Below are 23,593 nucleotides of genomic sequence, written 5' to 3'. Positions count from 1 at the left end.
CCCTTTAACACACATATTTTCTCATTTTAGAGTCTCCTTAAGTTGATATGACCATTGATATAACTTGGGAGATCCAGGGGGAAAAAGCCAAGAAGTTTCACCCATACTATAGACTCACTTTTTTGGGGTGGGGGGGTGGGAAGAATCCATTTCCTTGCTAGTCATGTCAGTTATCTCCATGGCAAGATTGAGATGCATGTTTTATCTGTCAGGAAATCCTGCCCACCCTTCATTATACTTATGCCTGTCAGGACTCTTGGTGGCAAATGACAGAAAGCCCAACTCAAATCAAAGTAATGAATAAAGGAAACCTATTGGCTTATACAAGCAAAAATGCCAAAGGTAGATAAGACTTGAGGTGAAAACTCAATAGGTGTCGTAAGGACATAGTCTCCATTTTTTACTCTGCTTGCATTTATCTGCAGGTTACACAGGGTGTTTACATGGCTGCCAAAATCTTCAGGCATGTGTCAGCCACATCCAGATTCTCCAGAATCTTTCCAGTATCTCCAATACAGTTCCCTGAATTCACCTAGATTGGAGCATTTTGGTTTTATCTGCTCATCCTTTTAATCAACCATTCTCACCTGGGGGATGAAGCACCCTAACTGGCTAGGCTGACTAAGGAAGCAAATATTAATTCCCATGGACTTGACTGTTACTTATCTAGCATGTGTCAGTCTCTCAAACTGACTTAAAATCACCACAGCCACCTGCATAGCACTCTCCATAAATAAAGCACTTTTCTGCTTTATTTTTCTCCATAGCACCTATCACCACCTGATGTACTTATTTTTACATTCTTATCTGTTTATTGTCTACTCTGCTTCAACTAGAACGTAAGCTGCATGAGAGGAGGGATTTTTTTTTTATCCCCTTACCTAGAAAAGAGCATGACAGTTAAAATGGGCTTATTAATGAATATCCCTGTAAGAAACATATGTTATTACTCACCTCATATAGATTAGGAAAGGAAACTAAGGCACAGAAATGTAAAAGTGTCCAAAACCATACCTCTATTAAGTAGCTGAGCTGGAATTCACACCATGAAGTCTGTCTTGAGAGATCACACACTATTATACCAGTTGGCAGGAGACCTTTTTTTATGTTATAGCCACCATTTGGTAGCATTCTGAAATTATCAGTGACTTATGGACCGTTGACCTCAGGTTTCCACACTAAAATGAGGTCCTAACATGGAGGGTTATATCATTTTGATAAAAGAACAATCCAACTTCCCTGAAAATTTGTTCAAATACTAACTCCATTTGCACATCCAAGTTCGAAGTGAATATTTAAGCCAAATCAGTATCATTAACTTTCACTTGATTGAGCTCAAACACCCCTAGGTAACTTTCTCAAACTTCTCCCATTCATAGATGACACAGCTGGGTACAAATTAGTCTCTAAAAATACTTTCACACAACCCGCTTGTTTTCTAGTCACTGTCTGCTTATGTGATGCTCATTCCATCTGTCAATAGATGTGAGTCACACATTCGACCTTTCAGCTTCACTTGCGCACATAAATTTCTTCCAATTTCCTGTGAAACAAACACTTTTAACTCTTTAGGGTATTGTAATTTGTACACAGGTCATTCAGGGATGATTCAAACAACAAAATAAGCCCTTGACTTTGTGACAAATTTACCTTGAGCCCTTTTTTGCAGGAATAGATTTTTCTTTTACTGTTTGACTAATAAATGTAGGTCTCTGTATAGAGACAGATATACGTATATAACTGTATTTGTATACATTTCTATATACTTGTAACCAAAGATTCCAGTGGCTTTCCATGATGTACGATAACTTAATGCAAAACAGTTTTATAGGAGGCACGTGTCCCCACTCACAAATTCCTGCTAACCCTCCTTTGGTCTATGTTGTCTTTTCTCTCAGAATTCATGCTAAAGAAGACTTGAACTTTCCATGAGAAAGCAAAATTGTTCCCTCTCAAATGTTTACCTGTGATCATGACTGTTTTATCAAATCTGTCTAATCTTCCTTTTATTCTGACAACATACAATAAATAATCTAAGTTAGAAAGATAAGTTGGCAGAAACACATCTCAATTTTGAGAAATTTTATTTGACTGAGTTTAAACGAAATCTAGTTCCATGATGTAACAAAACCCACAAAACTCTCCCCAAACCCTTTTATGATAAATAGCACAAAATAACTGAATAACAAAAAAGATGGAATTGACAACGGTAACAAAAAAACAAACAAAACAAAACAAAGTGTTCTTATCTCAAAAGCTATCCTTACCCTGGACAAAAGAATAACAGGGGCTTCCTTGGTGGTGCAGTGGTTAAGAATCCACCTGCCAATGCAGGGGTACATGGGTTCGAGCCCTGGTCCGGGAAGATCCCCCAAGCCACGGAGCAACTAAGCCTGTGAGCCACAACTACTGAGCCTGCGTGCCACAACTACTGAGCCCACACGCCTAGAGCCCGTGCTCCACAAGACAAGCCACCGTAATGAGAAGCCCGCGCACCACAACGAAGAGTAGCCCCCGCTCACCGCAGCCAGAGAAAGCCCGCGCGCACCAGTGAAGACGCAATGCATCCCTAAATAAATAAATAAATACATTTATTAAAAAAAGAAAAAAAAAGAGGAATAACAAAACCTTTTTCTTCTATTTGCTCCTTAGTTACCAATTCCAGAGTGGCTGGACCCATAGCAGGCTGTGGAAGGGAGCTGTACCTGCAAAGCTCCAATAAAATGGAAAGGAGATATTCTTTCTAGTTTTGGGCCAAAATTTTAAAGACCATCCTTCCGTGTCCATTTCTGTTTTGCTTTGTGTCTTCCCTTCCCTGTTCCTTGACAAATCTATTATCCTCAATAAAATTTTCCAACTGTACTTCCTAGATTGTGGATACAGGTCTAGGACCATAGTTACTCAGAAGAAGCTCTATGATTATTGTAATATAATCAAAACACCTCACCTGAGACTCAAGGAGTTGATGGGACTTCCCCTGGTCACACACTCTGGATGTAGAAGCCAGAGATCCTGATTTACTGACCAAGTGCTCATTGGGTCCTGCCACACTGTTCCTCCCACATCTCTGTTTATGCTGGTAGAAGTGGGAGCTCTGACTCATCCTAGCAAAGAAGATTAACCACAGTTTGTTCTTAGTATATAATTCCCAAATCCTGGTGTGATCACCCTTGAAAGTTTTTTTGTGTTACTTTTGTGGTTATGCCTGAAATGTAGGAGAAGGACAAAGTAGTTAGGAACCTAGGAGCAGCAGATAGCAACTGGGCAAAACAACTGCTCAAGGGCTTCTGGAAACATATGGGGGTAAGTGGGGAATGGAAGAGATTTTAGTGTGGATGAAAACACGGCATCCATGGAGAATTGGAGACACACCTCATCCCAGCTTCGCTGACCCAGAAGTAAGAGGAGACAGAGCTCCATATGGCATAACAGTAATAACTGGCTTTGAAACAAGGTGGATCTGGAATCCAGTCTAACCTCTGTGACTGAATGGTCTTGCACAAATGGCTCAATTTCCTCAACTGTGAAATGGAAAGAATGGGGGACAAGTTTGTCATAATAACTATCTTGAATTATTACAAGGATTAAATGACATGGGACACTGTCTGTCTTATTCACCGCTGTATCCACAATTTCTTGGTGTTATCAAGGAATTCTCCCCCAATTCCCTGGGTTTGACGTATAGTGGGAGCTCTCTTTAGGTTAGTAGTTTCTCTCTGCTCTCTCTAAACTGCCTTTTTGCCCAAAAGTAATGGGTCTTCTTCCAATTTTATTCAGATTCATCATCTTGGGAATATGTGACTAGTGAGAAGACTAATCAGTTTATTATTATGGCATGCCTAAGGAATACAAAATTCGAAATGAAGGGCAAATCTGGAGCACAAACGGTAGTGGAGATGTCCAGGAAGTAAGAAGAGATGTGTAATGTATGACAAGGCAAGCAGTCACAGGGTCTGTTGTTGCAAAGGCCACCTCATTAAAGAAACAGCCATAATATATCCCCAGAGAGCTTCGGCAATACCGGGTTCAGGAAAGCTTGTATTTCATTTAAAGACTAATGAAACTGATTAGTAAGAGAACAAGACTAAAGTCCCAAACTAAAAAGAAAATATTCCACGTATAAAATGCGTGCAAGTAGTTCGGAGCAGAAGAAGGGCCAAAATGATGTCAAATCTGATTTCAGATCTATCTAGAAGGGATCACCATTAAGACGATCAGCCTCTTGCCCCAGGCCCCCAAAAATAATCCAAGGAGACTTAACCAGAAAATGAAGAAAACAAAATGTTGGTTGAAAATAAAACTTCCTGGAAAATCTAAAAAAAAAAAAAAAAAAAAAAAGGTTCTGAAGAACCTAGGGGCAGGACAGGGATAAAGACACAGGTGTAGAGAATGGACTTGAGGACACGGGGAGGGGGAAGGGTAAGCTGGGATGAAGTGAGAGAGTAGCATGGACATATATACACTACCATATGTAAAATAGATAGCTAGTGGGAAGCAGCCACATAGCCCAGGGAGATCAGCTCCGTGCTTTGTGACCACCTCGAGGGGTGGGATAGGGAGGAAGGGAGGGAGATGCAAGAGTGAGGGGATATCGGGATATATGTAAATATATAGCTGATTCACTTTGTTATACAGCAGAAACTAACACACCATTGTAAAGCAATTACACTCCAATAATGATATTAAAAATTAATAAAATTAAAATAAAATAAATAGTAAAATACAAAACTTCCTGGCAGGAAAGTCTATCAAAATCATGACTCTAGGGCTTCCCTGGTGGCACAGTGGTTGAGAGTCCATCTGCCGATGCAGGGGACGCGGGTTCGTGCCCCGGTCCGGGAAGATCCCACATGCCACGGAGCGGCTGGGCCCGTGAGCCATGGCCACTGAGCCTGTAAGTCCGGACCCTGTGCTCCGCAACGGGAGAGGAAAAAAAAAAAAAAAAAAAATCATGACTCTTTCTAAGAAGGTGATTCAGCCGCCCTCCCAGGAGGCATATGAACCCAGGTTGCACAGAGGAACAGAACGTATATCATGGTGAATAGTCAGCTCCCCCAATTCCCTGGACGTACACAGGCTGTACCAACGAAGTCTTTCCATCTTGATTTTCTGTGATTTCAACACAAATTGCTTTGGGGGTTTCCTGACCCCTACTGGAGCTCGTGAAGTTACCAATAGGTGACTAAATCAGTGGAAAAGAGAAAAGTGAGGAGTCTCCCTAATTACATTACTGTGTAAATATTAGAGATGCTTCAGCAGGCCCAGGGTACTTGGACGCCGACTTCTGATTCAAAAAGCAAATTTGTTCTGCAGGTATCTGCATTTATGGCTCTCAGCCTACTGTCCAGTTGTTGGTGTTTTGAACAAATAACTTTCCAAACTTTAGTTTGTGACATCTGAGTCACATTGCAAACAACAGAACCATTTTTGCAGCCACTTTCCTTTGGCCAGAGCTATAATGTGACACGAGACATGCTTCAGGTTGTCCCTCCGTATTTCTTTTCCTCTCAGTTGATATTCTTGGGAGTCTATTTACACCCTGTTTGGAACAAACTGGGATGTATATACATAATGAAAAATGATCCTATTCTAGTAAGGAAAACGAAGACTGCAAATTATGAACAAGAATAGGTCAGAAGTAAGTCAGAAAGAGAAAAACAAATATCGCATATATGTGGAATCTAGAAAAATGGTACAGGTGAACTGGTTTGCGAGGCAGAAATAGAGACACAGATGTAGAGAACAAATGTATGGACACCAAGGGGGAAGGTGGGGGTGTGGGGGGTGTGGGATGAATTGGGAGATTGGGATTGACATATATACACTAATATGTATAAAATAGATAAGTAATAAGAACCTGCTGTATAAAAAAGTACATAAATAAAATTCAAAAAAACCTTGCAAAGAGAAAGGAAGGATTTCTGAAGTGAAATCCTCCTAATCAAATTAATTCTAATTTTCTCACTTTATTTAAATGCAGCTGAGCAATAAAAAATGAAAAGTAGTTATTGATACAAAAAAAAAGGTCAGAGAAGTCGACAACCTCATGCCAATTATGTGAGATTCTGACCCAGAAATTCTCTCAAAAAATTGAGATTCAGTAAACCTGAACTAGATCGAATCGGCACACTGAGGATGGCGAATGGGAGGCTGGATGAACAATTGGAAATGTAGGGTTCAGACTATATTTCCACTCTTCATTTTAGCCAGCATGTGCATTTCAGCAAGATTGCTCCAAAATTAATTAAGATATAGCATTACCTTCTATAAAACAAGGGCAGAACTCACAAATGAAAAGAATCTCAATTAGAAAGGTAGTGGCATAGTTGAAATGGCTGCCCTTGTTGCAAGTTGGGCACTGGAATCCTAAAATAAGAATGTCTAGTGTCTGTAAAGGTCTTTACAGGCAGAGAGTGTTCACGTGCAACCCTCTGCTGTTTTTACGTAAAGAAGAAACTTACTGCCAGGGATCTTTAAAAAAGTGACCAGCCCACCCAGACACAAGAGTTTGGACCTAGAGCTGGTCACAGAAGACAGTTTACCCAAAAGACCAATATCCTCCCTCTCATGTTAGTAACAGCCCACATGCAGGAGACGGGTTTTCCTTTGGCATCATTTTGTAGCCAACTTTTCTGCCATTGGTGGTGTTTTAATCCCATTTTGTCATTCCAGATGACAGGTATTTCAGACCCCCGGTAAGTAAAATCTCAGAAAAGAATGCAGTACAAATATTTGGGGGCCAACAGCTCGTGTCCATCACTGTCAGTTTATCTGACTGCTCTGAACTGTTGAATGCTTGCTCCCCTCAGTAACGACTCAGACTTGCTTGTCAGACAGATGTAATACGTAAATCAACGTTAGCCACTTAAATGTGGGAAATGTACTGACCTCCTCTAAAGCAGGCATCATAATAACTACTGTTAAGGCTTGTTTTGAAGATTAAATGAGTGCTAATGCACCAACAGGCGTATCATTGACGATAAATGTTTTCCTTTGACTCACTCCTCACTTTCCCCTCCCAGATCTACATCTCCCAACTTAACATAAATGAGATCTTCCCAGAATATGCAGCCTTACTCCAGTAGCCAATGACTTACTGTAAATTGAGGCCCCATTCTCAATTTACTTAGAAGCGAAACCCAACCAATATATACATTGCTTCATCACAACAATCTTGCTCTAGAAAGCACAATATTTATTTTATCATTTTATTGTGAAACTATATCACATACCGAGAAGTGCAAAAGCAAAAAAAGAAAAAGTACAGAGTAATATTTATAATGCAAACAATTTTGTAATTAACACGTGAGTCAAGAAATAGAATACTGCTATCACCCAGATGTTCTTGTGAGGGTACAACTTTTCTTAGACAGTCACATGCATATATAAAAAAAAATTGTGGAAATAGTGGGAAAGACATAGATTGTAAGATCACACAAACTGGGATTAATTGTGTTGCCTTCACTTATAAACTGTGGGATTTGGGCCAAGTCACTTAATATTTTTGACCCTCAGCACCCACATCTGTAAAGTGGGAATGATAAAACCTGCATTTCAGCATAGCTGTGAGGTTGGCATATGTACGCAAACACATACATGTATATGTGCATGGATGGTGTATAGAGTTGTTCAATGAACAGAAACTTTACCAATAGTGATTTGTGTATTTCAAAGGCATCATGATATATATTGGCTTCAATTCATGACAACTTCACTCATTCCAGTAATTTAAATTATGAACATTTGCCTTTGTTAAAAAGTTGTCTTTATTGTGTTTATAAGTTTGAAGAATAATGATTTCTTAAGTAAATGGATATTTTACATCAGAATATAGATTTCTTTTTAAAACATGTAGGCATTGTTTGCCTGCTCTGCAAATTGAAAACATGTGTTAAAATATACCCAGCAAAATTTCCTATTAGATTGTACATTGTTATTTACTAAAATATTAAAGAAGTGATATTTTATTAAAATGTTCTAAATTCAGACTAACTAGTTGACCAAAATAGCCATCCTCAATTAATCTGACTTAACAGTATTTGGATAAATTATTCTACATTTCTATCAATAGCCTCTTGCAGCAACACAGTTTTTTAAATATCATGACTAAATTGAATGGATTGTCACACTATCTCTGTTTAGAATAAACCTCATATCAGAATATTTTAGCATGCCAGTCTTGGGAAAACCTATACATAAATTAAGACAATGAAAGAGGTGGTCCCGACTTCTCTAGAATTCTCAGGAACTACATCATTTTTGCTTAAATTTCTTTTGCAACTGTGTTCATAAGAGCAAAAAACAAAGTTTATATGCCTTTTTATTTCTGATGACAAGATTAGGAAAGTGCTAATGGGGAATATATTTAGAGGATTAACATCAATGCTTTATGTTTAGTTTTGATTTTTGCCCTCCACCTGAGAATACATGTATGGAAAATTGTATTTTCCCACAACAGTGATCATGTGTTCTCATTCTGTCTTGGATTTGAGTCTCATCTCTGAAACTCAATTTGATATTGAGTGGTTGCTTAATATCTTTTAGCTTTGGTTTCCACACCCTTAAAAATGAGATAACAATACTAGCTATACCTACATCATAGATTTATACTGAGGGTCAACTGAAAAGTTATGTAAAATATACTTCAAAAAAACCAAATTGATATACTAATGGAAATTATTATTTTCTCATCATACCAGAGTTTAGTTACTCCAATATTTATGAGTTGTGATGTTCCTGAGATGGATTATTTTACAGATCCTACTTCACTGTTTACCTTCCTTTGGGTACGTCTTCAGAATATGAATGGAAAAGTTATGTTTATGGCTATATATTTTGTGGATTAATAGTTCTAAGAAGAATATCAGCTTTATCTTTCTGTTAGTTCTGTCAAGTACAATCTCAACACTTAGGAATGTGCTAGTTATGATTCAAAACGTTCAGAATTCACTTTTACATTAATCTAGATGACTCATTACTTTGACTAAGACTTGCAGCTAAGATTATTATTTAAATCATCTGACTACAGACTAAGTGTGGATACAGCATTAAGCACAGTAAGCACATGTAAGCTCATCAAAGAAGTTGCTGTAATACGGTTTCTTCTTCCTGAAAGGTTCTTACCCCTTTTTTCCAGTTGAAATCTGACACATACATGTACTTCAAAGTCCAGCTCAGTTGTTACATTTTCTATAATGATGATTCCCAAACAGAATCAATTTATGGATACTCTTCATTCCCAAAACACTGCCTCTCTTCGACATTTCTGCTGTCTTTCTCACCTATTGGATCCCAGCATCCTTGAGGTCAGGAACCTAGTCTCACTTGTTCTTGTATCCTTTAGGTTATCATAGTGCTTTTATCCTTTCTCATCGTGGTGTTGCATGCTTGCTTCCTCTTAATTATCAGGTAGCACCTTCTTCCTATTTTTCACGTGGGCATGACTGCCCACAATGACAACTATATTTCCCGGCCTAGGTGTGGCCCCGTGACAAAGTCCATCCAGGTAGTGATTTAACAACAGAGATGATGTGAGACAACTCTGGACCGTGCCTCTTAAAGGGAAAATTTTTACTTTTCTCTAACTTCTCTTCCTATGAGTCATCTTGAAACATGAAGATGAGGGCAACATTCTACAGAGCATGGAGCAACATGATATGAGGAGACTGACCCTCCACACCATGGAGCCACCATCCTAATTCTGATAGGCTTATACTCAGACTGTTAGACAAGAGAAAATCAAAATTCCACCATGCTTAAACTTCTATTGCTTTGAGTCTCTATGATGGCAGCCAAACTTATACCCTAACAAATGTACTTCTACAGTGGGGGTGCAAATAATTATGTTTGGACCCAACAATCATGTTTTATATAATATAAATTGGAGCAGTAGGTTAATTTTTATAGCCACATTAAAGACCCTGTGAGCATTATTTACTGCTGTTTGTTCTTTTAGCTTACAAGTCATCTAAGTTTTGGGGTAAAAATATATTTGGTTTATTTATTTATATCATTGACAATTTTCGTGATGTTTAACAGCAGGTCTTTTTCTTCTAGAATAGGATTCCAAAAGGAGATGGCAGAAAGAGTATCTTTCACTCTCTGCTAGAGTCATGGTTGTGGATCTAAATCGAGAGTATATTAGAGATTGTTTTGTTCATCTTCTGTGTGTTCACATGGGCTGTTTCCATTTTCTGGAAAGCTTTTATAATTGGGATTCCTTTATGAGCTGTCTGTCCTTTTGATCTCAGCTTTAATATTGTTTCCTTTGGGAAAGCCCTTCCTAACCTTACAGAATTGTTAAACATTAAAATAATACGGAGTCACATGTTATAGCACATATTATTATTACTGTGATTATATAACACTTTGTGTAAGTTTTAATTCCTTGCCCAATCTCCTCAGCAGACTAAGTCCCATGAGGGCAGGGACAGTGTCTGTGAAATTTAAATGGTATATCCTAACAGCTTGGAATATTCTGTGTATTCAATAATTATTTGTTAAGAAAGAGGGAAAGAAGGAGAGAGAAAGAGAAAGAGCGTGGGAAGGAAGAGAGAGAAAGAGGAAAGCTACCAAACCATGAAAAGGAGGAGAACTGGAAGCCTTTGGGGAAGCTGATTATTTGAAATACCCATGTAATAGAGGAAAATGTGTTTCTAGAGAGGAGTGGTTTGAATCATTAAGGTTAACTTCCTCAATTCTCCTCTTCATTTCGTGTGGGTACTTACAGTAGGAAAGGAATGAAACTATCCTCAGTATCGTTTTTCAGTTTTCTTCCAAACCCACATAGACCAAAGCTTGAAAAGTTGCATATCTGCAAATCAGCAGTTAACCTCCAAAAAAATTCTCTCTACCATCTCGGGATTAATGCCCAGCCTCCTCTATTTTCTCTTATTTCTTGAATAAGAACTTGCCGAGAAAGATCTGATCAGGCCCACCTCTGGTGCTGCCAGCCTGACTGAATTTCCTGGTCCTCTAGGTGGTGTTGGAAATGTTACTGCAAGGAGCACTGCCAAGTTAAGAAATGACTGCTCATGGCTCCACATGCAGATCGGGACAGGTGTCTTCATCTGGCTGCTGGCAGTTTCTCTACCATGAGAAGTTTCTGTGAAAAAAAAAAAAAGTTTGATAAAGTTTCTTTTGAAATAGGGATTTTTAAATGTCCAACACATTTCAAATCAAAAGTATATGAGAATTGTTCTTCCTGTTCATTGATACACTTTCCTCACTTGGCATCCAGGATACCACATTCTGCTGGCTTTCTTCTCATCTCACTGGTCACTTCCTGTTGGTCCCTTTTGTTCATTAGGATGTCTCATACCTCATTCCTAAGGTCACTTCTCTTTCTTATCTGCACATCCTTGGAGATTTCATTCACATTCACAGTTCTGAACATCATGTATGCTGATGTGTCTCAATTTTGTATCCCTGGCTGTACTCCAGACCCACGTATCCATCTACGTACCTGACACTTTCATCGGGCTGTTTACAGTCATCACAGATTCACCACATTAAAAACAGAATGTCTATCCAACCTCCAAACTTGAGTAATCTCAGTTGATTAAAAATCAAACTTCAAGTTGTGAGGGAAAAAAAAAAGTGACATGAGGATGTCAGCCGTGATGCCTCTCTTTCACATTTCACTGCTGGTCCAGCGAGACAAACTGTGTACTCTACCTTCAAAGTATCGCCTCACTTTGGACATTTCTCAATACTCCCACTGTCACCAATCTAGCCTGGACCCATGTCATCTCTTCTCTGCATTAATGAAACAATCTCCCATGTGGTCTCCCTGATTTTACAAATTCTTTGGTCTCTACCACGAAATCTTCAAATAGCAGTCAGAGTGATCCTTTTAAAATATAAGGTGGATAATGTCACCTTTCTCTCCAAATACTGTACTGGCTCTCCGTTCCACACAAAGTTACAGCCAATGTTCCTTTCTCCAAGGCTTTGTGTGGTCTTCCCCCACGACCTGCCTTCATCTCCTCTCTGCCTGTTGTTCAATCTGCCTCAGCCACACTGGCCTGGTTACTGCTCTTCAGATGCTCCGGGCACACCCTCATACTTGAACCTTCACACTCTTTTCCCCAGTATCCACATGGCTAGCTCTCTTACCACCTTTGGACCTTACTCAAATATCACTTCCTCACTGACTTTTATCTTGCACCATCTCACTAATACCTGAAACCTCCATTATTTTATTTATCCTGTGGTACTTTTTCTTTAATCATAGTAATTTCACCTTCTAACCTTTTGTTTAATTTACATATTTATTATGTGCATTATGTATTGTGCATCACTCCCACAAGAACATAAGCTCCATTAATGTAGGGAATTTTCTATTGTTTTATTTAATAATAACTAAAAGGGCAGGTTCACTCTCAATATATATATTTTAAAAATGAATAATTTTTCTATGTACCAGAATAACCAAATTTTAAAAAACAAAGTGACAGACAGAAAAGGATCCTATTTGCAATATCAAAAAATGGAATAAAATGCCTAGGAACACATCTAATATAAAAAGTTCAAGGTTTACATTAAGAAAGCTATCAAACAGAACATCTTAAGTAGAGTATCATACCAAGTTTAGGAATAGGAAAACATATTATTATAGTTAGAAAATATCCCCAGAGTAATTGATGATTTTAATGCATTGAACCAAAATGTAAAATAGACTTTCATAGAATTTGACAATTTATTTCAAGTTCAAATAGAAGAAAAATAATTAAGTATATTCAATACGCTTTTACCAAAGGATAAAAAAGAGAGAGAGAAAGAGAGATAATATTATTATTGCAGGAATAGACCAGATCCATGACATTTCAAATCTCTTGGGAAAAGATGGACTCAAATAAATCATGTGTGGATAATTGGCTATTTTTTAAGAAAATAATAAAGTAGGACTGTAACTCAGACATACACCAAGTTCAATTTCTGATGGATCAAAGAGCTAAAACTAAACTACGTAAATATTGTGAAAAATGCAGGAGACTATCATATAATTTTACAGTAAATAAGGGCTTCCTTAAGAAAAATATAAAACCTAGAAAGTCGAAGAAATAAATTCCCTCCTTTGCCATCATAAAAATGAACACAAACAATTTTTAAAAATAGGTTAGTAAAGGCATCATTAACATTCTGGGTAAACATCCAGGATTCATAAAGAGCTCCTTCAAATCAGGAGAAAAATAAATAAATAAATAAAAGACAAACCTCCCAGAGGGCAAAATATATGAAACTATAGTTCATAGAAAAAAAAAAAAAAAAAGACAAATAAATATAAAAACATTTAATCTCACTGATAATCACGGAAACTTGAACTGCAAGAGAGAAATCATTATTTTACACATCTAACGTTAAAAAGTTTAAAAAGATGGCAAGCTGGAGTATCAAAAAAGACATAGGGAAATAGAAATATATCATACACCCCAGGATAATGGGTGAAGACTTTTGGAAGCTATTTATTTAATGACTCCCCTGCCACTCTCTTTTGAATATTGCCTATAAACCCAGAAGGCTCAAAAGCTCCTGTTTTTGTTTTGTTTTTATTTCTTTTTAAATGAGAGGAGTGAGAAATTCAGAGGGCATATTTATAAAAAGTGCTCTCCTTTTTCTGAGACAGATTCCATTCTTTCTCTTTGGCTCTAATTACTCTTAATAACCAACTTTTATTGACTACTTACTGCCTCCCAATTATAAATGATATAGCAAAAAAAAAATGTAAATATAATATTTTTTAAAACAGTGAATCAGAGCCCTGTTAGTTTTGTGGACTGCACAATCTGTTGGATGAGGAAGACCCTCTTACATGTATCTCTTATTCCAGATAGATTGTTAAGTGCTCTGATAAAGGCACAGACCAAGTGCCATGGGACCATGGGGAGGAAGAGATTAATCATTACCATTTATCACATTTTAAAAATCAATTTATCAGGATCCCTGCTTTGCAATCAAAGGAAATTTGCCAAGGCACTTAGAACAAAAGAATCTGTATATAATTTTCTTTCACTAACCCTGTCTCCCAGGCTCTTCCGCCCAGTGGGCTACATACAATCAGAATGATTTTTTTTTTCTTTTCATTTTTCCTACTTGTTAGTCAAAGTATGACTCAGAATAGGAGACCAACTTTGGTTACTGTATTGATGCCTTATATGGCTTTACTCTTGCCATTTGTAATCTCAGAAATACCATACAATAAAGGTCATTCATTCTACCAGCATGACAAATAGTTTGGAGGAAAAAAAAACAATGGCACATTGGAAATTTGTGAAGTCTTTGTATTCTAAAATTGTGAAAGATCTCTACCAGTCATCTCTTCAGGAGATATTGTTTTGTTGATTATTTCTAGTTTCCTATTTGTTGCAAATTATGTAATTTATCCAAATTTTACAGCAAAGCACTTGGAAAGTAAACTGAGTACAGGAAACTAACTTTTGTCACCAAATTACAAATGAAATTTCTCAATTTTGAAATTTCTCAATTTCAAAATTCAAAAAATTTTTGAATTTTCTCAAATTTCTCAATTTCTTATTCTTTTAACTATATTTGTTTTGTACCTACTAAGCTCACAGCACTCTTCTAGATGCTAGGAAACAGAAATGAGCAAAATTTACTAAGTCCTTGAACTCATAAAACTTGTTGAAATCAACAACAAACAAACATAAACTGAGCACAATTTCAGATAACAATAGGTGTTCAAAGGTGCAGGAGAGGGACAGATTTACGCAATGGCAAGTGATAAGAGGAAAGGCTATTCTGAGATAAACTGGTGAAGGAGGAGTGACATTTGAGCAAAGTTCATAAAAAGTGAGAGCAGGGCTTTGTGAAGAGATGGGGAAATGCCATTCCAGGGAGAGAGGCTCACAAGTGTAAAGATCCAGAGGAGGAACTAGGTGCATTCCAAGAGCTCTTGGAAGAGGGATAACCGATTGTTCCAGTGTGCCAAGGACTGAGAGGATTCCTGGGATGTTCCTGGAAAAATGGGGCTAAATTAGTCATCCTACTTGGAAAGATGCTCTGACCAGAGTGGATGAAGAGCAGACCAAGTGGTGGGAAGTGAGTTTAGTGAGGTAGGCAGGGGCTGGGTAATGTGGAACCTTTAGACTCTGGTAGAGAGACTGCAGTTTTTAGTGTGATAGAAGACTTTGGAGGTTTAGAATCAGGAGAACCCTGTGATCTGAATTATTTTTTGTATTGAAACAAGTAGGCATACCCTTTATTGAGAAGGCTTACTGTTTTCGCTCAAGTCAGAGAAACATAGAGGATTGGGGGCTGCCTTCCCATCAATCCAAGCAATTCTGAAGGTCAGAGTCAGAAAATTCTGGGTAGAAGATTCATCTGCCTTTAACAGTATTTCTAAGGATATGTTTAGAAATAATTTTTGTAGGGGCCTCAGGACTTCTCTGTTAAGAATCTGGAGCAAACAGCCTTTTCATAGAGGAAAATGTTGAAATAAATTACAATGGCTTTGTTGTAATAGGTAAAAGATGCCAGACTCTGGCCACAACTTATGTTAGTCACCTCTCAGCCATTCTGCTCTGAAGACACCAATGTGATCACTGATATCATTTGGGCCCAGGAGCTCTTTATTCAGCAGAAATACTGAAGGTTTCTCTCACTACACTTTCTGTGTTAATGTCTCTTTTTTATAGTGTATTTCCTGGAAAGTCTCAAAGCAATTTCTCTAAGCTATGAGAATGTCCTTATCTTCTGGCCTAAATGGAGACATACACCCCTTCATGCCTAGAAATGACTGCCTCTAAATGGACTGTTGCGTTCAGTCCAAATTATAGCAGCAAAATACCTAAAATCCAAGTCTCTTCAGTACCCTGCCTCTCCCAACTCTGCTTCATTTTGTCTGAGGCATAGACACTGTGAAAGAATGAAAAACAAATTAAAATATTTCAGAAAGGGAGAATGAGCTAAGGCGATTACAAGCCAAGGAAGTAAAAGGTGCAAGAGGAAAGAAATATTTCGTGGAGGTGAGGAAAGGATTCTGTTCTGCAAGGATGCAGCTAAGGCTCCCTCCCTCCTTTGGAGATCATGAAGGGCCTGGACATTTCCGAGTTTTTCTCCAACTGAAGGGCTTCTCAGAAAAAAGGATGAGGTGACACAAAAGGTAAAGATAGTAAAAAAAAAGAAAGAAGTTAAAAGCACAATGTTTTCCTAATGTCCCTTGAGCTCAATTCTCCCATGAACCACTGCCCCTTTCTGATCACAATGTAAACTTATTTCTTCTCACGAATGAAGACTGGAAGAAAAACAAGAAAATTAAAATACATTAATAATAATTTTAAAACAGTTTATCACAGTGGAAGAATTATTGGTTAATCTTTATTTTAATTTTCTCTATTAAAAATTTATTAATTTTATTAATATGCTTTATTAATATGCTTTAAAGTGAAGGGAAATCGACATACAGAGGGATACATGTAGATAGAACCAAATATATTGTTGAATGCATCTACTTTAAATTTGGTTCCATTAAGTGGATTTGTAATTAATGAGTTTTAAGATAGGTGTACATGATATAAAATATACATAACACAAGGTATATATAACACAAGATTATATATGTATAACGCACTGAGTTTACAAAGACTTCCAAGTTATCTATATAGTGCATTAAAAAAACACTAAAATTTAGGGGCTTCCCTGGTGGCGAAGTGGTTAAGAGTCCGCCTGCCGATGCAGGGGACACGGGTTCGTGCCCTGGTCTGGGAAGATCCCACATGCCGCGGAGCGGCTAGGCCCATGAGCCATGGCCACTGAGGATGCACGTCCAGAGCCTCTGCTCCGCAACGGGAGAGGCCACAACAGTGAGAGACCCGTGTACCGCAAAAAAACAAACAAACAAACAAACAAACAAAAACCCTAAAATTTGGAATGTTATATAAAATAAGTCTTCTTTAAGAAAAAAATCTCATTTCACTGCTCTTATGCTTGAGTTAGAGCAGTTAGAGTATTTAGGACATTATAACCCTAGGGTACTTATCATCAAAGTCGTACACAAAGAATAACTCTTATATAACTGTGGTTTCCAAGGTAGGAAGATAAGAATAAATATAGACAAACTGAAAATATATAATTAAGTGTACAATCTTAAGACAAGAGTTTCCACTGGAAGCGAGGTTGTAGAATCAGATATGTTATGTCTTGGATACAAGGAACAGAAATCTGAAGAGAAGATGGGACCAAGTCAAGGGCTGTCATGACAGGAGGCATTCCCAGAGCACTATTCTATTTTAATTTGCAAATTTAGTGATATCCATCCAGGCATGGGCTCAGCACCAAAGAGAAGCAAACAAGGGAGACGTGCTGGGCCTTAAGAAGCTCTTTTAGAGGAGAATTGATCAATTATCATTTCCTGAGAAACTTCTATGTGCCAGATAGTGGGCACTTTACAATGTATTACCCCATTTTATTCTGATAGAAACAATCAGGGGCATGTCAGCAAATTTAAATGACTATTGTGAGAGAGATCATTAGTGCTCACTCCCATCCAGCTCCCATCCCCTTCCTGGTGCCCAGAAAGACTACAGTCCCCAGGTGCCTTGCAATCAGAAGAGCCATATGACCAGTTCTAGCCAATGAAATGTGAGTAGAAACGAAAAGAGCCACTTTCTGGACAAGGTAGTATGAGCTTGTATGACACCTCCACACCCTCTTTTTCTCTTCTGAATGAATTCGGAGGCCACAGATGAAGATGGGAGAGGCACAGGGTGGAAACAACCTGCATCCCTGAGTCATTGTTTGGAAGAGCTGTCTGACTCTCAAGGGCTGCCTAATCCACATTAGACCTAGTATGAATAAGAAATAAATCTTTCTTGCTCTAAATAACTGAGGCTTCAGGATTTATTTACTTCTATAGAAAAGTAGAGCCTGTCCTTACTGATATATAGAATATACAGTGGGCAAAGGGTTGAGGTAGATATTGTAATCTATACTTGCCTGACTCCAAAGACCAAGCTCTTCCCACTCTATAATACTGCCTCTAATTAAGTAATGTCAACCACTGCTGATGGTGGTGACTAAGACTGTATATTCTATAAACTCAGAATAAGGTAGATCTCATCTTTAACTCAGAGTCCTGATTTTAAGGAGGTGGGCTTTGATTTGGATCTTGAAATAAATGGTGAAGGAGGTAGGGAACTATCAATAAAAACAAAGGGAAGCTGTGTGAAACCAGGCCTTTGAGGTGGGCATGAGAATGGTCCATTTGAAGAGGAGATAGATACATTAGGAAACCACAGAATAAGATTAGAGTGGAAGAGGAGAGATTGTCTTGAGAATGTCAATGTCAGCCTGAGCAACTTTGATTTAAGACAGGAAAATGATGGAGAAAGCACTGGACTGAGAGGCAAGTTTTTCATGCTGTTATCAGTAGCTTCATCTCTGTTGACCATGAGCGCCTTCTTTTCTTACATGTGAGGCATATCCTGAATAATCTCTAAGATCCTTTCCAGTTCTCTGTTTCTTCACGTCTACATCTCGAAGTTCCTTTGTGCAGATTCATTAGTTGTTCCATTTAGGGGAAATTAGAACCAATGACATTTGATAACCATCAGCTTTCTAATGAAGTGGCTAATAATCATCTAGAGTTAGAAATGTTCCCTTATTAGACCAGAATATATAAATATTATTACACTGATTTTGCCACAAGGTGTAATGTCAGAGGAATGATTCTTCTACTGTGGGGATAGATATCGACACATCTACAGGCTAAATTAAATAACTATTTTTTTTCCATCATAAGTAGGAGCTGCTGTCATTGTCTTTTATTGGGCAAATTTCCAATAACTTGACCACCAAGTCTTCTGTCTTTTAGTCCTTATTCCATCTCTCTCCAAAGTATTTCCTTCTTCAGAAACCCCTCAGTTCAGAGGCAGTGGAAAAGGTAGCATATATGACTGCATGTGAGCATAGGCAAACATTGACTGTCCTATAAATGCTAGCAATCTGTTGAACACTAAAGATTATATAAATCTTAGCAGCTTTACTGATGCTTCATACACAAGCAGCTGTTGTTTCTTGGTTGCCTGATTAAATATGCTGCAAAATTTCTCCCAAGAAAATCTCACCAAAGTTGATTCCAGCAAATCCTTCTTAACATCTCTGCTAGCAACTTCAGTTTCTAAGCAATTCAAAGAAAAGACCCAATCAATAGCAATTCTTTCAAGGGGGCTGCTCTTTTTCCGTTCAAGACAAGTCATTTATAACACCAGACCAAGTGTCCTAGTCTTGGCTCTGCCATTAACCAACAGTTGCTCAACACTTCAGAGATGAAGTTTTGACTATTTCAAAGAGAAACAATATATGACTATTTCAAAAAGACATTATGTGGATTGAAATGTTTTTTTGACAATATGTCTCTCTCTATATATATCTGTATCTGTTTCTATATCACATATATATATATACATACACATACATATCTGTGTGTGTGTACATATATATCAATAAGTGGAAAAATTATGGGCTATGTATTTAGAGACAAAGTCAGAAATAGATCTCTAGCCAAGCCTAAAGCTATCAAAATTAACATTACGTTCATGAAATATATGAAATTAACCATCTGTAGAACATTCACTTGGGAAATAAATTTTAAAATCTACTTAAAATATGTTTTGAAAACTGTTGTTCACAAGAGTTGGGTTCTGCCTCAGCCTATGCAAGAGTTTTTGGAGCTTCCCAGTTGCCCAGTCTTTAATCTACCCTCACATCTCAACTGAGAGGTCACTTCCTCCAAGATTTGCCTAACATTCCTCAATCTGGATCATATGCCTTTTATCTATGTTCCTATGATCCCCAACAGTTACCAATAGTTACCATCATCATGTTTGTTTGATTTTCCATTAAATTTTAAGAAATGAACCATTCTGTCTTGCTCGTTGTACCCTACGTATTGTACCCTATGTATCAAGCATTGCACAGTGCTTGATACATAGTATGTTCTCAATTTGAAAAATAAATTATTGAATGACATTGAAAATTTACATGTAAAATGTATTATAATCTTAGAAATTGTACACATAAATTATGATGTCACATTATAACCACAGACTTTTAGTGAATGAACCATAGTTTCTCTCCTGCCACAAGACTTTTATATATTTGGTTCCCTAAGCCCAGAATTCTTTCCCCAGTGAATTCATGAGTGGCTACTACTTCCCATTCGAACATCTGGTAATGTAACACCTCCTCAGACAACCTTCCTTGGCCACTCACAAATCTAAATCTTCCTGTTGCATGCTCCTGTATGTCTACTAACCCCTCTCACAGCACTTAAAACCTTCATGCTTTTATATATCATTGTATCTATTTTCTTAATGTATTTTCCCAATGATGGCAGGGGGCACTGAATGGTCTTGCTAATCACTCTATCCTCAGGGTCTAGCAGAATGCCTGGCTTACCAAAAGAATTCAATAGTGATTTGCTGAGTTAATGACTAGTGACTAACTTTTTATAAATAAAATAAGAGATTCAAAGAATAAGAAATTGTCAACAATACTTGAATATTGTTCATGGAAAGGATATATTTCATTTATAGATAATGACTACCTATTAGAAATGTAAAAGGAAATTCACAAAAACTTTTAAAATTGGTGGGAATGATCCATTAAGAGTACATTTTTTTGTTATTGTTTGCTCTAGCTTCCTGGTCACTCAGAGACCTTCTGATTTGGAATTTGGTTTCCTTGATTAACATACACAGGAAGCAACAATATCCTGTGCAGATATCCAGAGCTGAGTCATCTGCCAGAATCATTCTTGACTATATATTAATCGATTTATAAATCAGTTCCTTGAGTTTGGTTACTGTGAAATGATAACCATGAGGTTGGCCATATTTATTGGCATATCCACTCATTCACACATTCATTCATTCTTCCTGGTATTTCTTGAATGCCTACTAGGTGCCAGCACTATGTCAAGTATTACTTTGATGTGATAACAGTGTGTAAAGGTTTAGCATCCAGCCTGGGTTGATACAGAATTGGGAACTCAGTGTTTGTCTTCTTGCTGTACTGTTTCCTTGGAAACTACAGAGTTAAGATAAATGTGGAATGTTGAGTCTGCCTCATCTGTTGTGTGGAGCTACATCTGGATTAGAGCAGCTGGAATTGGGCACACAGGCCTCGGGCCTATGTAAATAGAGATATAAAAAATGGCAGGAAAATTAAGGAGTTTCTCTGAGTCAAAATGACCCACACACTTATTGATTGTTAAGGGAGACAGCTATGCTCACTCTCTGTGGGCGTGGGGACTAAAGAATCTGTGAACTTAGAGAGCAGCAGGCTTCCCTTGAGATGAAGATGGCATAGCTGCTGAACCTCCTTTCATCTAAAATGAAATAGGGCTTCCCTGGTGGCGCAGTGGTTGAGAATCCACCTGCCGATGCAGGAGACACGGGTTCGTGCGCCGGTCCGGGAAGATCCCACACGCCGCGGAGCGGCTGGGCCCGTGAGCCATGGCCGCTGAACCTGCGCGTCCAGAGCCTGTGCTCCTCAACGGGAGAGGCCACAACAGTGAGAGGCCCGCGTATCGCAAAAAAAAAAAAAAATGAAATAAACTAGGATTAGATTGAAGCTGATTTGTGTCTCATGAGACTGATTGCCTTTCCAAGCATGTAACAATGCAGTGGTGGTACAAAATCTAGGACCCATCCTCCAAAGCCAGAACTACACCTTCACCAGAAGCAAGTCCCTGTAAGATCTCACTTCACACCTTGCTGGCCTTTCCCTTTTGCTCTGTCCACTCAATGACATCTGATGATCTTAGTTGCTTATGGTGATCAGTATCACAGTAGGAGAGAGACCCACATTCATATCTCAGCCACACTGCTTCCTGACTCTGTGGGCTTGACAAGTGATTTAATTTCTTACATCAGTTTTTTCTTCCTTCTGAAAAATGAGTCCACACTAGTGGAACAGTAGAGCAAACTTGTAAAAATGCAATCTTTGCAGTCAGATTGCATAAATTGAATTATCATCAATAAATAAATGGTTGTGTGTCCATAGCCAAGTAACCAAACCTCTCTGTGCCTTGGATTCCTTAACGACAAAATGGAGAGAACAATTGCACATATATTATAGAATTGCTCTGAGGATTTAAAAAGTTACTGTGCATATGTATATATTATTTAGTACAATGCCCAGCACATAGCAATCCCTCAATACATGCCAACTATTACCTATAATTATAATTATATTCAAATTACAACTTTATGCTTTTCTTCCAGTATTTCTACTTCATCAAAAGCAATGAATAGGTCATCAGCCTGGGAAAATCAAATAGTAAGAGAAGGGCTACAAATGCTTAATATGCATGAGAGAAAACAAAACACAGCTAATCCAGAATGGTTACTTTTCTTCTCTTAGACTGGAGAAACAATGGAATTATGGTCAAATCAAATAGCATAATTCACACTCAGCAAATTAATTGAAGAAGAGCAAGAAAACCAGGGCACATACAAAGTCACCATGGTGATCCAAAATGTATCATCTCAATTGGCTCAATCTATTTAATATTTATTCCTGCTTGTTTCACCAAGGATTTACACAAATGGATAATTATCTTCCTTTCTCTGGGGGTCTCAGTTTTCTGTAAAATGAGCAGGTTGGATGACATGACATCTATGGCCATCTATGTAGTTCTAAGTTCCTATTACCCACTTAAGCTAAGGAAAATTAAGCTTAGACCTCTCTAGTGTGTAGTCCTGCTGGACAAAAATTTATATATATATATATATTTTTTTTTTCTTAGCCGAAAAAACTGTGTAACTTAACTTCCCCTTTAATTAATCATCCTAGAGTTTTTTTTTAAAAAAGTTTTGTCTTTCTTATATTCCTGATCTGCTTATTTTAAGAATTTCCATTTGCCTATGTGGAAACTGAATATCTACCCTCTCTCCCAGAATCTAGAGTCATGTTTGTCTCCCACACAGTCCAATTCTGAAATGTTTTAGTGACATTTTCATTGGTTCAATAAATTACTCTGCAATATATACTTGCCTGTCCTTTCTTTCCCCCAAGGAGAGATAGGTAAATAAGTAAATATAAATGAATCTGGTCTCAGCTGTGGAGACTGTCCCATTTGCCTCCCACTCCCCTTACCCACCTCACCTGGCAGCTGTTCATAACGCTCATTTCAATTAAAGCAGAAATCACTTTTCATCAGGGATGCTGGTTGGCTTTGTCTGATCTATCTCGTGGCAAAGTTTCCTCAAGTTCCACAGATGTACTATAGATGATTCAAACTCCTCTGTCATTCGTTATGTTCTTACAAGAGTTTAACGTGAGTGGGCTGGTTTAGAAATAATTGCCTTTCTACAGCTGGGAAGGAGTCCTTCAGCTACAGCTCTCTGGGGCTGGAGGATGCTATAGGAATGTTCTTTGCCAACCCAGTCAGTGTGTGACTGCTCACAGACAACTAAAACCACAGGCTGGGAATGCTCATGTACAATAGGGCTCTGTACAGAAATTCATGGTCATCACAGCCCGTTGGGGATGGATTCAGGGTTGGGAAACTTACGTGATGTCAAGTGTGCACTGCCAAACCTTCATGGAAATCAGAAGTTATAATGTT

General features: G+C 38.0%; 1 protein-coding gene across 1 annotated transcript in view; it reads right to left on the bottom strand.

The window, feature by feature from the left end:
• Positions 1-10,519: 10,519 nt before the first annotated feature.
• KCNA4 (potassium voltage-gated channel subfamily A member 4) overlaps positions 10,520-23,593 on the bottom strand; it is an 853,171-nt gene continuing 840,097 nt past the window's right edge. Inside the window, exon 3 of the transcript XR_010841342.1 lies at positions 10,520-11,104. The gene's annotated coding sequence lies outside the window, so the exon portion shown is untranslated. The remainder of the gene's footprint in view (positions 11,105-23,593) is intronic.

Source organism: Kogia breviceps, chromosome 7 (assembly GCF_026419965.1).
Source record: "Kogia breviceps isolate mKogBre1 chromosome 7, mKogBre1 haplotype 1, whole genome shotgun sequence".
Taxonomy (NCBI): Eukaryota; Metazoa; Chordata; class Mammalia; order Artiodactyla; family Physeteridae; genus Kogia; species Kogia breviceps.
Note: the sequence above shows the minus strand (reverse complement) of the source record. Positions and strands in the feature narration are given on the sequence as shown.